The sequence below is a fragment of the Crotalus tigris genome, unplaced genomic scaffold (assembly GCF_016545835.1).
Source record: "Crotalus tigris isolate CLP2741 ecotype Arizona unplaced genomic scaffold, ASM1654583v1 scf7180000024302.2721777, whole genome shotgun sequence".
Classification (NCBI taxonomy): domain Eukaryota; kingdom Metazoa; phylum Chordata; class Lepidosauria; order Squamata; family Viperidae; genus Crotalus; species Crotalus tigris.
In genome coordinates this window covers 711,866-725,100 of record NW_024100474.1, presented here as the reverse complement: position 1 = coordinate 725,100, position 13,235 = coordinate 711,866, and the positions used below count along the sequence as shown (strand labels likewise).

General features: G+C 42.8%; 1 protein-coding gene across 1 annotated transcript in view; it reads right to left on the bottom strand.

Moving 5' to 3' along the window:
• ELAVL1 (ELAV like RNA binding protein 1) overlaps window positions 1-9,634 on the bottom strand; it is a 36,328-nt gene extending 26,694 nt beyond the window's left edge. The window contains exon 1 of the mRNA XM_039324473.1: window positions 9,362-9,634. The gene's annotated coding sequence lies outside the window, so the exon portion shown is untranslated. The remainder of the gene's footprint in view (window positions 1-9,361) is intronic.
• Between the last annotated feature and the right edge of the window lie 3,601 nt (window positions 9,635-13,235).

Below are 13,235 nucleotides of genomic sequence, written 5' to 3'. Positions count from 1 at the left end.
GCCATTTCCCCAACCTACGTTAAGGATTTGTCACTAAAACGCCTGCGTTGCTAACATGCTAACTCTCTACGTTTCTCCTTCACGGCTACACATAGCTGCAGTTAAACCCTACGCTTCGTAAGAGCCCAGTGCAGCAGAACGCTCCCTTTTTCACCACTACGTAAATAACACGCACGGGGTTTAACTTTCTTTGCACAGGCTCAACCTGTCAGGCACAAAGGCAGGTTTACACCCGTTCACAATTGGAGGGAGGTGCCCAAAAGTCAGGGTTGACCCCTGGCGACTGACTGGACAAGCCCCTGAAGTTGTCTCGGTAGGATTTCCGAAGTGGTTTGCCGCTGTCTTTTTCCCTAGAGCTGAGAGTGAGTTACTGGCTGACTCAAGTCACGATCACTCAACTGACTTTGAGCTTAAAGCAGGACTAGAACTCAGAGTCACCTGGTTTCTAGGTGGCCCCCGCCGCCTGATAATCAAGGGGCAGTAGCTTTATATGCAAGATACCTCCAATTTGGTCTTTCTTTCGTATGAAATGGTTTCAGGCTGCCGCCTGAGAAACCAGTCACTTGGTAGAAATACAAACAAAATGAATGAATGAATGAATGAATGAATGAATGGTTATCAATCAGGGGGGCCAAGGAATGTCTTAGTAAAATCCAATCCCTCTTGGGAGAAGAGTCAATTTTAGGGCAAGGCCTTTGCAGTTTAGCAGACGTGTCAAACACAAGGCCCGGGGGCCGAATGCGGCCCGCAAAGTGGTTTCATGTGGCCCACGAAGCTATCCTGGAAACTGTGAGGGAATGGCCCCCGCTGCCTTGGCCCTGGCCCAGGCCGGCCGGGAGCCAATGTACAATTTTGTGGTGGCCATCTTGGCACTTGCCCCGGCGGACCCTGCCTTGGCACTTGCCCCGGTCCCACCCCCTTCTGCCAGAGACCCTCAGATCTGTCCCACTCCTGCCCAGGCCCCCATAGGCACCCTTGAGGCGAATGATGTAGAACGGGCTATGCCCACCCGGTAGGCCACACCCACTCCATCCACACCCACCCAGTAGGCTGCACCCACTCCGGCCACACACCATCACCACCCCCCCAGGGCAACCGCAATGCTGATGCGGCCTTCAGTGAAATTGAGTTTGACACCCCTGCACTATAGGATCGCTTCTTGTGGCTTCTCTAGGTTGAAGTCCACAGGTCTTAAAAGTTGTCAAGGTTGGACAACCCCTGCTCTAGACATTCAACAACAGATTCCCAAACACAGCTCAAAAGCAGATTCTTTCTTCTTCCTCCGGATATGGCCTGGGCCAGGGCCAAGGCAGCGGGGGCCATTCCCTCACAGTTTCCAGGATAGCTTCGTGGGCCACATGAAACCACTTTGCGGGCCGCATCCGGCCCCCGGGCCTTGTGTTTGACACGTCTGCTAAACTGCAAAGGCCTTGCCCTAAAATTGACTCTTCTCCCAAGAGGGATTGGATTTTACTAAGACATTCCACAATTTCAAGCAATACAAATTTACGTCTATGGAGGATTTTCAGCAGAACTGCTAGCGGATATAAAGATTTTGAACTAGACCATAGAATCTTCCTTGGGATGAGTCACTAAAGTGCTAATTTCTATTTTCTAACACACACACACACACACACACACGGAAGGAATAAGAGGAACTTTCAGCAAGAATGTCTTCCAATTTATTCTGGAAATAATACCATACTGGGAGTCCTACCCTGCCCTTTCCATTCCGCACACGTACACTATGGAACCAATGCTAATTGACATCAATTTCCCTAGGCACAAAAGCCTGTTTCATCTCAGTGGTGAGAAAAAAGGAAGTAAAATTCACTGGAGCTGACAGTGGAAGAAATACATGCCTACGTTAAACAGAAAAGGCCTTTCAGCAAGGAAACTGTTGCACTCTTCCAGAATTGGAATTTTTTTTTAAGTCTGCCGTATTATTTTCACATAACCATTATAGTTATGGATTTGACTCTTTTAAAAATGAATTGGAAATCCTACTGTATGGTAGCAATGAAGATATCATGGCTAAGGTCTATAAAACCTTACTGGATTTGAATTTGGAAAGTGAATATGTAAAGCATTGCACGATTCAGTGGGCAAGGAACTTTGGATATAATGCAAAACTTGAACAACGGGAGAATATGTGGACGAAATGTTTAAAATGTACACTAAGTTACAACTTAAAAGAAAAAAATTATAAGATGATGTATCACTGGTATTTAACACCAGGTAAGTTATCAAGAATGCATAAAGGTATTTCAATTGAATGCTGGAAATGCAAATGTGAACAAGGGACTTTTTATCATTTATGGTGGACATGCGATAAAGCAAAGAAATATTGGGGTAAGATTTGTATTCTAATAAAGAAAATTCTCAAAGTGAATACAAAGATAAAAGCAGAAACTTTTCTTCTGGGTTTAATGGAGAGAGACTTGGGGGGGAAAAATTGGCACTTTGATGTTATATACGTTGTCGGCAGCAAGATGACTGTTATGCACAAAAATGGAAGGACGCTTTGATGCCCACAATGGACAAGTGGCTGCAGAACTTGATGGAGGTAGCAGGTATCTAAATTGATTGCTTTGATAAAAGAAAAAAAAAGTACTTTTGTTTCTGCTTGGAAACCGCTTCTGGACTTTGTGTTTGAGGCGGGAAAAAATGAAACTTGGCTTTTGGGTTTTACTGATTAGATCTGTTGTTATAGAAATGAGTAGTTTATACCACTAGATAAAAGTGAAAAGTTGAGGTTTGATGTTACTTCTTATACTGCTGCACCAAAGGGAGCTGAAAGTCAACACCTTTTCTTCCTTTTTCCTTTCTTCTCTACACTTTTCTCTTTCCTTTTTCCCTCCCTTATTTTTCCTATTACCGTATTTTTCCGTGTATAAGACGCTATTTTTTCCTGCACCTTCTTCAAAAAGCAGCTGCGTCTTATACATGGAAAAATAACGGTAACCTCCACAGCCCAGGGCTCAGGAATTCTGGGAGTTGAAGTCCACAAATACTTATAAAGCCGAGGTGGCGCAGCAGTTAGAGTGCAAGTACTGCAGGCCACTTTAGCTGACTGTGTTCAGCAGGTCAGCGGTTCAAATCTCACCGGCTCAAGGTTGACTCAGCCTTCCATCCTTCCAAGGTAGGTAAAATGAGGACCCAGATTGTTGGGGGCAATGTAAATATATATATATACGTTGCTTACTGGTGTACACCGCTTAGAGAGTGCTTGCACTTAAAGCGGTATATAAGTCACATAAATAAATAAATAAATAAATAAATAAATAAATAAAAGAGCCAAAGTTGCCTACCCCTGTACTATACTGTTGCTTACCCCCATCCAGGGCTTTTCAACCTTTTCACCCACTCTACCACTTTTAGGATATGGCAATATGCGAGTGCCACCAATCGCCTAGCAAGGGGTCAAAAACTTGATGACCCACCCCCAAAAGAAAAAAGTGATAAAGTACAGGTAGTCCTCGACTTACAACGGTTCGCTTAGTGACTGTTCGAAGTTACAATGGCACTCAAAAAAGTGCCCCCCCAAGCCACAGACGAGCAAGACACCTGCTTGCCAGCCCAATGGCGCTCTTCTTCCTGTCCGAGGTTTTCATTGTTAATAATAATAATAATAATAGTAGTAGTAGTAAAGTTGGAAGGGACCTTGGAGGTCATCTAGTCCAACCCCCTGCTCGGGCAGGAAACCCTACACCATTTCGGACAAATGGCTGTCCAGTCTCTTCTTAAAAACTTCCAGTGTTGGAGCATTTACTGCTTCTGGAGGCAAGCTGTTCCACTGATTAATTGTTCTCACTGTCAGGAAGTTTCTCCTTAGTTCTAGGTTGCTTCTCTCCTTGATTAGTTTCCACCCGTTGCTTCTTGTCCTGCCTTCAGGTGCTTTGGAAAATAGCTTAATTCCCTCTTCTTTATGGCAGCCCCTGAGATATTGGAATACTGCTATCATGTCCCCCCTTGTCCTTCTCTTCGTTAAACTAGACATACCCAATTCTAGCAACCGTTCCTTATATGTTTTAGCCTCCAGTCCCCTAATCATCTTTGTTGCTCTTCTCTGTACTCTTTCTAGAGTCTCAACATCTTTTTTACATCGTGGTGACCAAAACTGGATGCAGTATTCCAAGTGTGGCCTTACCAAGGCATTGAAGAGTGGTATTAATACTTCACGTGATCTTGATTCTATCCCTCTGTTAATGCAGCCTAGCACTGTGTTGGCCTTTTTGGCAGCTGCAGCACACTGCTGGCTCATATTTAAGTGATTGTCTACTAGGACTCCGAGGTCCCTCTCACAGTTACTACTATTGAGCATGGTGCCACCTATGCTGTACTTGTGCATTTGGTTTTTCTTGCCTAAATGTAGAACCTTGCTTTTTTCACCATTGAATTTCATTTTGTTAGTTAGTGCCCAGTGTTCAAGTCTGTCCAGATCCTTCTGTATCTGAAGCCTGTCTTCTGGAGTGTTGGCTATTCCTGCCAGCTTGTTGTGAGGTTTCTGTTGGGGATTGGCAGAGGGGTTGGGATGAGGGGGGGGGGGTGTTTGGTTTTTATTCCCCCCGTCTGCTGGGTGGTTGCAGCTGGTTTTGGTCACTTCACATGACCCTGGGACACTGTGACCATCATAAATATGAATCGGTTGCCAAGCATCTGCATGTAAATCACAAGACCCTGGAGATGCTGCAACATTCCAGCCGATTGGCGCATCTTCTGGACTCAGCAGAAGTGCCAGGATCAGTGCTGCTTTCCAGCTGATTGGTGCTTTTGCAGGGCTCAACAGAAGCACCAGGATCAGTGCCGGGCTCCAGCTGGAGCCTGGCGCTGATCCTGGTGCTTCCGCTGAGCCAACAGCCCCAAAGAAGCGCTGATCCTGGGGCTTCCGCTGAGCCCTGACAGCCCTGCAGCTCCAGCCGTCTCTCGCTCAGGCTTGTGCGGTGCTGCCACCGGTTCAGCTCATTCCCCTCCCCTGCTACCACTTTTCTAGGATGGTTGCGTACCTCCTGCCAGGGGCCAATGTACCACAGGTGGTACCTGTACCACTGGTTGAAAAGCCCTGCCCCCATCAACTGAAGAGTCGTATACAAAATACTGAAATCCATTCATGATTCCCCCCCTTCTAATTAAAGTAGAATCATAGGGCTGGAAGGGACCTTGGAGGTCATCTAGTTCAATCCCCTGCCCAAGGCAGGAGTCCTTATTCCATCTTGGACAAATGATTGTCCAATCCTTTCTTGAAAACCACCAGCAATGGAAGTAGTGTTTTTTTTTTAATTATACAATATCAAACAGCACAGCATACGCATTTCTTACATTAAACCTCTTATTTGATGTAGCTATTTTTTTTTAAAAAAAAAAACTTTCTAATCCCAATTTTGTATGTATCCAAAATAGGTTTTGTTGTGTTCAAGACAGACATAAGATGCTTTTTTATGAGAAAAATACTGAACTAATATAGATCTATCTCGGAGATCACAGAAATTGTAACACCTTCTTACTAATGTGACCGGTTAAACTTCATCTTCTGCTACCCCTTGGATTTTTATTGCAAAGTATCAGGCCTTTAATTCAAACTACAGTATATTTAAATAGTACCTCTATAGTAATTGCTCTTACTTCTGACACAAAATTTCCAGGTCCCTAACTCAAGCAAAGTTTGGTCCTTTTTACAGAGAAGAGTGCCAAAGTGTGTCTACCCTCTCCCTGTACGAGGAAATAATGTGTCACTTTCCCAAATCTCGTAAGTCCCAAGTCAAACAGGCTCACGAGGCCACTGCAAGGATTAGAGGTCGAGGTTCAAACCTCTGCTCAGTCATGCAGACTTTTGATTAATTGCAAACTAATCACAAAGCCCAACTAACTTGGTCTAGATTGCAGAGTCAGTGAATAACACTGAATGAGGACCATAAATACTTATAAAGAAGAGAGGGTCAACGTTTTAGACAGGGTGGATGATAATTGATGATTTTAAAAAAAAATCAAAAAAATCCATTTTTATTTAAATCAGTTATTTAAATTGGATTTTTTTTATTATCAAATTCATTTTAATAAAATGCTTTTGGAGTAAGAATCTACCTAAATATAGTCTTCTATTTAAGATACATTAATAATTTAGTTCAGGAGTAGGCAACCTTAACTCTTTTATGACTCATGGACTTCAACTCCCAGAATTCTGGGAGTTGAAGTCCATGAGTCATAAAAGAGCCAAGGTTGCCTACCCCTGATTTAGTTTATTCAGCATGAAATGGAGCTTAGTTATGTAGCAGGAGGCTGTGCATTCTGCAATATTTACATTTTTGGCAAACTCATTCAGTGAATCCAAGCTCTGCACACTGAGATAACATGCACTGCATTGATGCATTCACACCATTTCACAGTGACCGTGAAATAAATCATGAAGCAAAGTTCAGGAATATTCCTTTATCCCATTGTTTTGCAAATCTATGTACACTACAAACTGTGTGATTGTTTGAAGAGAAATGCATCTGTACCAGGTTCTAAGTGTTTTAATTAAATAAAAGAATTTGAGTAGTTCTCCAACTATGTGCGATTAACCTATTAACCTAAAATCGGTTCTGATATCGCTGTTTTACTAACCTGACAGCATATTATTCTAAATAGGGAACGTTCATTTTGTTTACAAATAATAATATTAAAGATTCTAACTACCAAGAAAGAGCACCTGTCATTTCAGATTCCTCATGGCAGCACCTGTTAGTAGGCATCCACTCACCTGATGCCCACCACGTCTCTCACCTTGTTGTGTCACTGTCGCATCACCAGCCGTCCCATTAAAGTGAATGGGACTGTCAGTGGGTCAGAGGAGCTGCTGCTGAGGGACAGAGATGACAGTTGCTTTTTAAAAATTATGATTTAAATCGAGTTGATTTAAGTCAAGCCATTTTACTAGGGATATAAATCAAGATTTAAATGATTTAAATCTTGATTTAAATCAAATCCACCTTGATTTTATATCACTGTATATGCCATTAAGCCAGTGGAGTAAGAATCTACCTAAATATAGTTTTCTATTTAAGATACATTAATAATTTAGTTCAGGAGTAGGCAACCTTAACTCTTTTATGACTCATGGACTTCAACTCCCAGAATTCTTAATAACCATATACAATGACTTCTCTAGGATAAACTATTAGCATTGCTCTCCTCACAGAAGTATCATATATTAATAGCAAGGAGGCAGAAAGATCTACTAACATCTGAGCTACTCTCCCATAAACAGGTGTTTGCAAACAATCTTTCACAGAGTTATTTGAGGATTAAAGAAACAGAGCTGGTTTAGCATGAATTCTTTAGTTCACAAGCTGGATTCTCATTTAGACCTTTTAAAAAAAAAACTAGTAAATTAAAATGAAATTCTTGCTTGCCCTCAAACAGAATTTCATTTTTAATGAGTGCCAGTGTGCCCACAGTAAAAAAAAAATGACAATAAAGGTTGTCATCTTATGACCTCCAAGGGTCCCTTCCAGTTCTATTATTCTGTTATTAATTTGAGAGTTCTAGGCAAAATGGCCCTAACAGTAGCTTATAAGCTTTGAAGTCCTTGGTGCTGTCTGAGCTGGTTGTTTTCTTGCAGACGTCCCATTACCCAGCTGAGGAACTTCATCAGTATCTGGAAGAAACGTCTGCAAGCAAACAAACCGTGCATTTTAACCTTAGCTATAAATGTTTTTATAATATTAGGCACCTAGAAATGTTCTCTATTATAATAAGCACCTAGAAATGTTCTCTATTGTAATATTAGACACCTAGAAATATTTTCTTTTATAATATTAGGCATCTAGAAATATTCTCTTATAATATTAGGCATCTAGAAATATTCTCTCATATTAGGCACCTAGAAATTTTTTTTATAATAAGGTCACTTAGAAATATTCTCTAATATTAGGCACCTAGAAATGTTCTCTGTTGTAATATTAGGCACCTAGAAATATTCTCTATTGTAACATTAGACACCTAGAAATATTTTCTTTTATAATATTAGGCACCTAGAAATGTTCTCTATTGTAATATTAGGCACCTAGAAATGTTCTCTCTAATATCAGGCACCTGGAAATGTTCTGTATTGTAATATTAGGCACCTAGAAATGTTCTAATATTTGGCACCTAAAAATATTCCCTACTAATATTAAGACACCTAGAAATATTTTCTATTATAAGGCACCTAGAAATATTCTCTAATATTAGGCACCTAGAAATGTTCTCTATTGTAACATTAAACACCTAGAAATATTTTCTTTTATAATATTAGACACATAAAAATGTTCTCTCTAATATTAGGCACCTAGAAATATTTTCTACTATAAGGCACCTAGGAATGTTCTCTCTAATATTTGGCACCTAAAAATATTTTCTATTATATTAGGCACCTAGAAATATTCTCTATAATATTATTAGGCACCTAGAAATGTTCTCTATAATATTATTAGGCACCTAGAAATATTCTCTATAATATTAGGCACCTAGAAATGTTCTCTATTATAATAGGCACCTAGAAATGTTCTCTATTGTAATATTAGGCACCTAGAAATGTTCTCATATTAGGCACCTAAAAATATTTTCTATTATTAGGCACCTAGAAATATTCTCTATTGTAATATTAGGCACCTAGAAATATTTTATATTATAATATTGGGCACCTAGCAATATTTTCTGTAACAAGGCACCTAGAAATAGTCTCTAATATTAGGCACCTAGAAATGTTCTCTATTATAATATCAGGCACCTAGGAATATTCTCTCTCGTAATATTAGGCATCTGGAGATATTCTCTCTTGTAATATTCAGAGCGCCCAGTCTCTTTCTGGAAGCCTCCCGAGTTGCATCAAAACGGAAGGCAGAGCGACCAGAAGAGGCGAGGCTGCTGAGGATCCGACGTGGGACTTTGCAAACGCTCAAGGCCCAACCCAGGTCAAAGTGACGCGACGGGGATGGGGAGGAGATGGCAGGCAGAGCCTCCCGGCGAGTGGCCAAGCCCCGAGGCCTTCCCGCCCCGCCAGCCAGCCATGGGCGCCGCGGCCTACCTTCTTTCCCCAAATCCACGCCGGGAAAAGCGGCCACAGGAGCAAAGCGCGCGCGCGCGCCGAGACCAGGCCGGTCCGGGGATTATGACGCGGAGTCCCGCGCGCCTGTGACGTCACGCCGCGCGCCTCACGTCCGCGCAAGGCCGGCGTCGGGCTGCCCCCCCTCCTCCTCCTGCCGCACGCGCAGGCCCCGCCCCCCCGTTCGCGTCACAGGTCCGCCAGGCCGCAAAGCAGCCTGGCCGGCGAGGCGGCCTTCCCCCATTTGCCCCCCCCCCGCCCAAGCCCCGCACCCCCAACGGCCTGGGCCGCGCTCACCTGACGACGGCTGCGACTGCGGCGGGGTGCCCGAGCAGGGAAGAGGAAGATGGCGGCGGCGGCGGGGAAGAGGGGAGGGGAGGGACGACGAGGAGGAGGAGGAGGAGGAAGGCGGAGGAAGAAGAGGCGGCCGCGAAGCGAAGGAAGGAAGGAAGGAAAAGAGGAAGAAAAAAAAAAAAGCCTCGCGGGTCCCTGCGGCCGCGCGACGAGCCACTCCGCTCCCCTCAAGTCGGCACAGCAACAGCAGGAGGGCGGAGGCGGGTGGCGTTGCTGGCCACGCCCCTCGCCCCGCCCGCCAGCCCGCCGCTCATTGGACGCGGCGTGGGGCGACGCGGCGCCGTTCACAAGCCGTTGCCGCTCGCGTGCGCCTGCGCACGCGCGCCAGGAAGGGGGGGGAAAAAAACCGGGAGGGCGGCGCCTGCGCACTTCCCGTCCGCTTCGGCGCCGCTTCTCACGTTACTCTCCGGCCCGACGCGTGTCTTGTGTGCTTCCAACGGGGCCGTTTGCCGGGATGCTAGGCCTACTTCCGTGTCGGGACTGTTGAAGGGGGTGGGGAGGGCTAGGAAGCCACGCGTGGAGCAGGTCCCCCATATTACACGCGTGGGTGTCTAGCTGGTTTCCTAAACCTGCCTGGAGGAAAAGCGGCCTTGGATCAATCAAGGTCCTTCCCTTAAGCCTAGACCCCGGGTGGGGAACCCTGGCTCTTTGATGACTCGTGGACTTCAACTCCCAGAATTCCCGAGCCAGCATAGCTGGCTCGGGAATTCTGGGAGTTGCAAGTCCACGAGTCATCAAAGAGCCAGGGTTCCCCACCCTGGCCTAGACTTGCATACTTATCCCCCCCCTCGTTGAGGTTCCCCCTTGCACCAAGGGCGAGAAAACACCTGTAGTCCTCAAGTTACGACCACAATATAGCCCAAAACGTAATGTTGCTAAGCGAGATGTTCGTGAAACGAGTTTGCCCCATCGCTGTTTAAGTGAATCGTTGCATTTCTTAAGTCAACATGCTTTGTTTAGTGAACCTGGTGCTCCCGGTGATTTTGCGGGTCAGAAGATCACAAAACGGGACACCGCAACCCATCATAAGTCGGTTGCCAAGCGGCCTGGATTTTGATCGTGTGACCGTGGACATGGTGCAGCGGCTGTAAGTTGTGAAAAACGATCATATGAGCCTTTTTTCAGTGCCGTTGAACTTGGAACGGTTGAAGAGAAGAGAGGAATCGAACAGAAGAGGAGAGAATAGAGAGTAGAATTACAGAATAGAATAAGAGAGGAGAGAAGAGGAATAGAACAGGAGAGAAGAGAAGAGAATATAGAAGAGAATAGAGAGCAGAATTACAGAATAGAAGAATAGAATGAAATAGAAATAATAGAATAGAATAGAATAGAATTATAGAAAGAATAGAATAGAAAGAATAGAATAGAATTATAGAAAGAATAGAATAGAAATATAGAAATAATAGAATAGAGTAGAATAGAATAGAATTATAAAAAGAATAGATTAGAATAGAATAGAATTATAGAAAGAATAGAATAGAATAGAATTATAGAAAGAATAGAATTATAGAAAGAATAGAATAGAATAGAATAGAGCTGGAAGGGACCTTGGAGGTCTTCTAGTCCAGCCCCCTGCTCTCCCCTGAACTATTGTAAGCTGAGGTCCACCTGTGTTAACAGCCTCGGCACTGGGTAGGAGGAAGACTACCTTGCAGGGCTGTTGTTGCAGGACAGTGCGCTCCTGAGCCGAAGACCTACGAAGGAAGGGGGCTCCCATCTAATTATGACCCCCCCATCAGCACCAGCCTTGGTTTCCATCAAGCAAGCCTCCTTTGGAAACTAGAGTCAGACTTAAAAAACAGCAGATTTGACTTGCCAGAGGGAGCATCATATGATTAAACATTTGTTCGAATATGATTAAAAGAATGGATAACCTTTAGATATAATTAGACTTCTATAATAAGAAAGATCTGATTTATAATTAGAATAGCACTTTTTATATATATACATGGAAATTATGAAAATATGAGGATGGCTTATATAAATGAAACTCTTAGCTATATAAATGTAATTAATCTTGAGAAAACCATAACTGACAAAAATATTCCGAATATTGATGGGAAATTAAACTTAAATAAGAATATGAAAAACAGGATATTGATTTAATGAGATTTCAGCTTCAAATACATTTAAAATATAAATTGGTTAGAAAAGAGGTTATAAACTGATATTACTGTTATTTGTCTAACACTAGAAAATATGAAGAGGATGTATATATTCAATTTTGTATGTATTAATAGTAACAATTCTATTGTGTATCTTGGGGAAAATGAAAATCATTTGGAAATAAAGGATCACGGAGAAAACCCTGGATTGTACAGTATTGAATAGATTTATATTAAAGAAGTTAATGTTAAATATGCGAACCCAGACAACACGTTGTCCACTAAGTACTAAAGATTGTAATTGTTAAAAATCAATACAATATTTTTTTAAAAAAAATAAAAGCAAGCCTCCTTTTTCCATCTTTCACAGCCTGGTACAAGTCACAGCGTCCAGCACAAACCATGATCGGACCAGGCTTGGCTCAACTTCCCTGCAGCTAGAAAGGCGGTCTGTTGTGACCTCACAGCTTCAGAACTCATCTTTATGCACTGGCAATGTACCAAGTGTAAAAAAAAAAAAAAAACCTGGCCAGTTGTGTGGCTATGACCTCATCTCAACCTGACATGGCTGACCCAGACTTTAGTCTTCACCCTGGCTGTCCCCTTTTACTCCCTTCAGCATTGCACCAAAAATGATGGAGGGGAGAGCTGAAAAGTCAAATTAATAAATAAAAATGAAATGCCCAAGAGAAGTGCCATGCTTGTAGGGCTGTCTAGGGCGGTGTTTCTCAAACTGGGCAGCTTTTAAGATATGTGGACTTCAATTAGAATAGAGCTGGAAGGGACATTGGAGGCCTTCTAGTCTAACCCCCCTGCTCAAGCAGGACATCGTATACCATTTCAGACAGGTGGCTATCCAATCTCTTCGTAAAAACCTCCAGTCTTGGAGCATCCACGACTTCTGGTGGCAAGCTGTTCCACTGGTTAATTGTCCTCTTCTTTGTGGCAGCCCCTCAAATACTGAAATACTGCTATCATATCCCGCTGGTCCTTCTTTTCTCTAAACTGGCCAGTTTTCAGATCCATCCTGATCCTGTAGCATCTATTCTAGCTAATAATCTCTGCAATCTCATCAGATCCTCTGTTTACAGCAGAGCAATCCCCGCATACGAAAATCCGTATTCATTTATCCCTGACAAACACTGCTTCATATAGTGACTAGTTGCCATCTGGGAGCTTATACGGGACAAAAAGACTTTCTCCAGTTTAAAAAATGCCACACTTAATTAGATAAGTTGGCCTAGATAGTAATATGTAGAATACTTATTTTATTTGTATGAACCAACGTATTTTAAAACAAAATTTGTAACTTCTTCATCCAAAAGTGCTTTTTCACGAGGCAACTGGACTTTCTTTTTTGTCTTTGAAGAGGTTTCGCTTCTCATCCAAGAAGCTTCTTCAACTCTTTTATTATGGAATCTATGGAATGAGAAGGACTATGGACTCTTCTTGGATGAGAAGTGAAACGTCTTCAAAGAAATGCTCAATTCTGCATTCTATTCTATATTTCTATTTTATGTTTATATTCTATTCTATTTTGCTCTATTTCTATCCTACTCTATTCTATCCTGTTCTGTTCTATTATTAAGGTGACCAACCGTCCTCCTTTAGGGAGGACAGTCCTTCTTTTGTAAGTTCTATCCTCCCTCAAAAAGTGTCCTCCTACATGTCCTCCTTTTCAATATTTGAAAACTAATCTTCAGGGCTTTTTT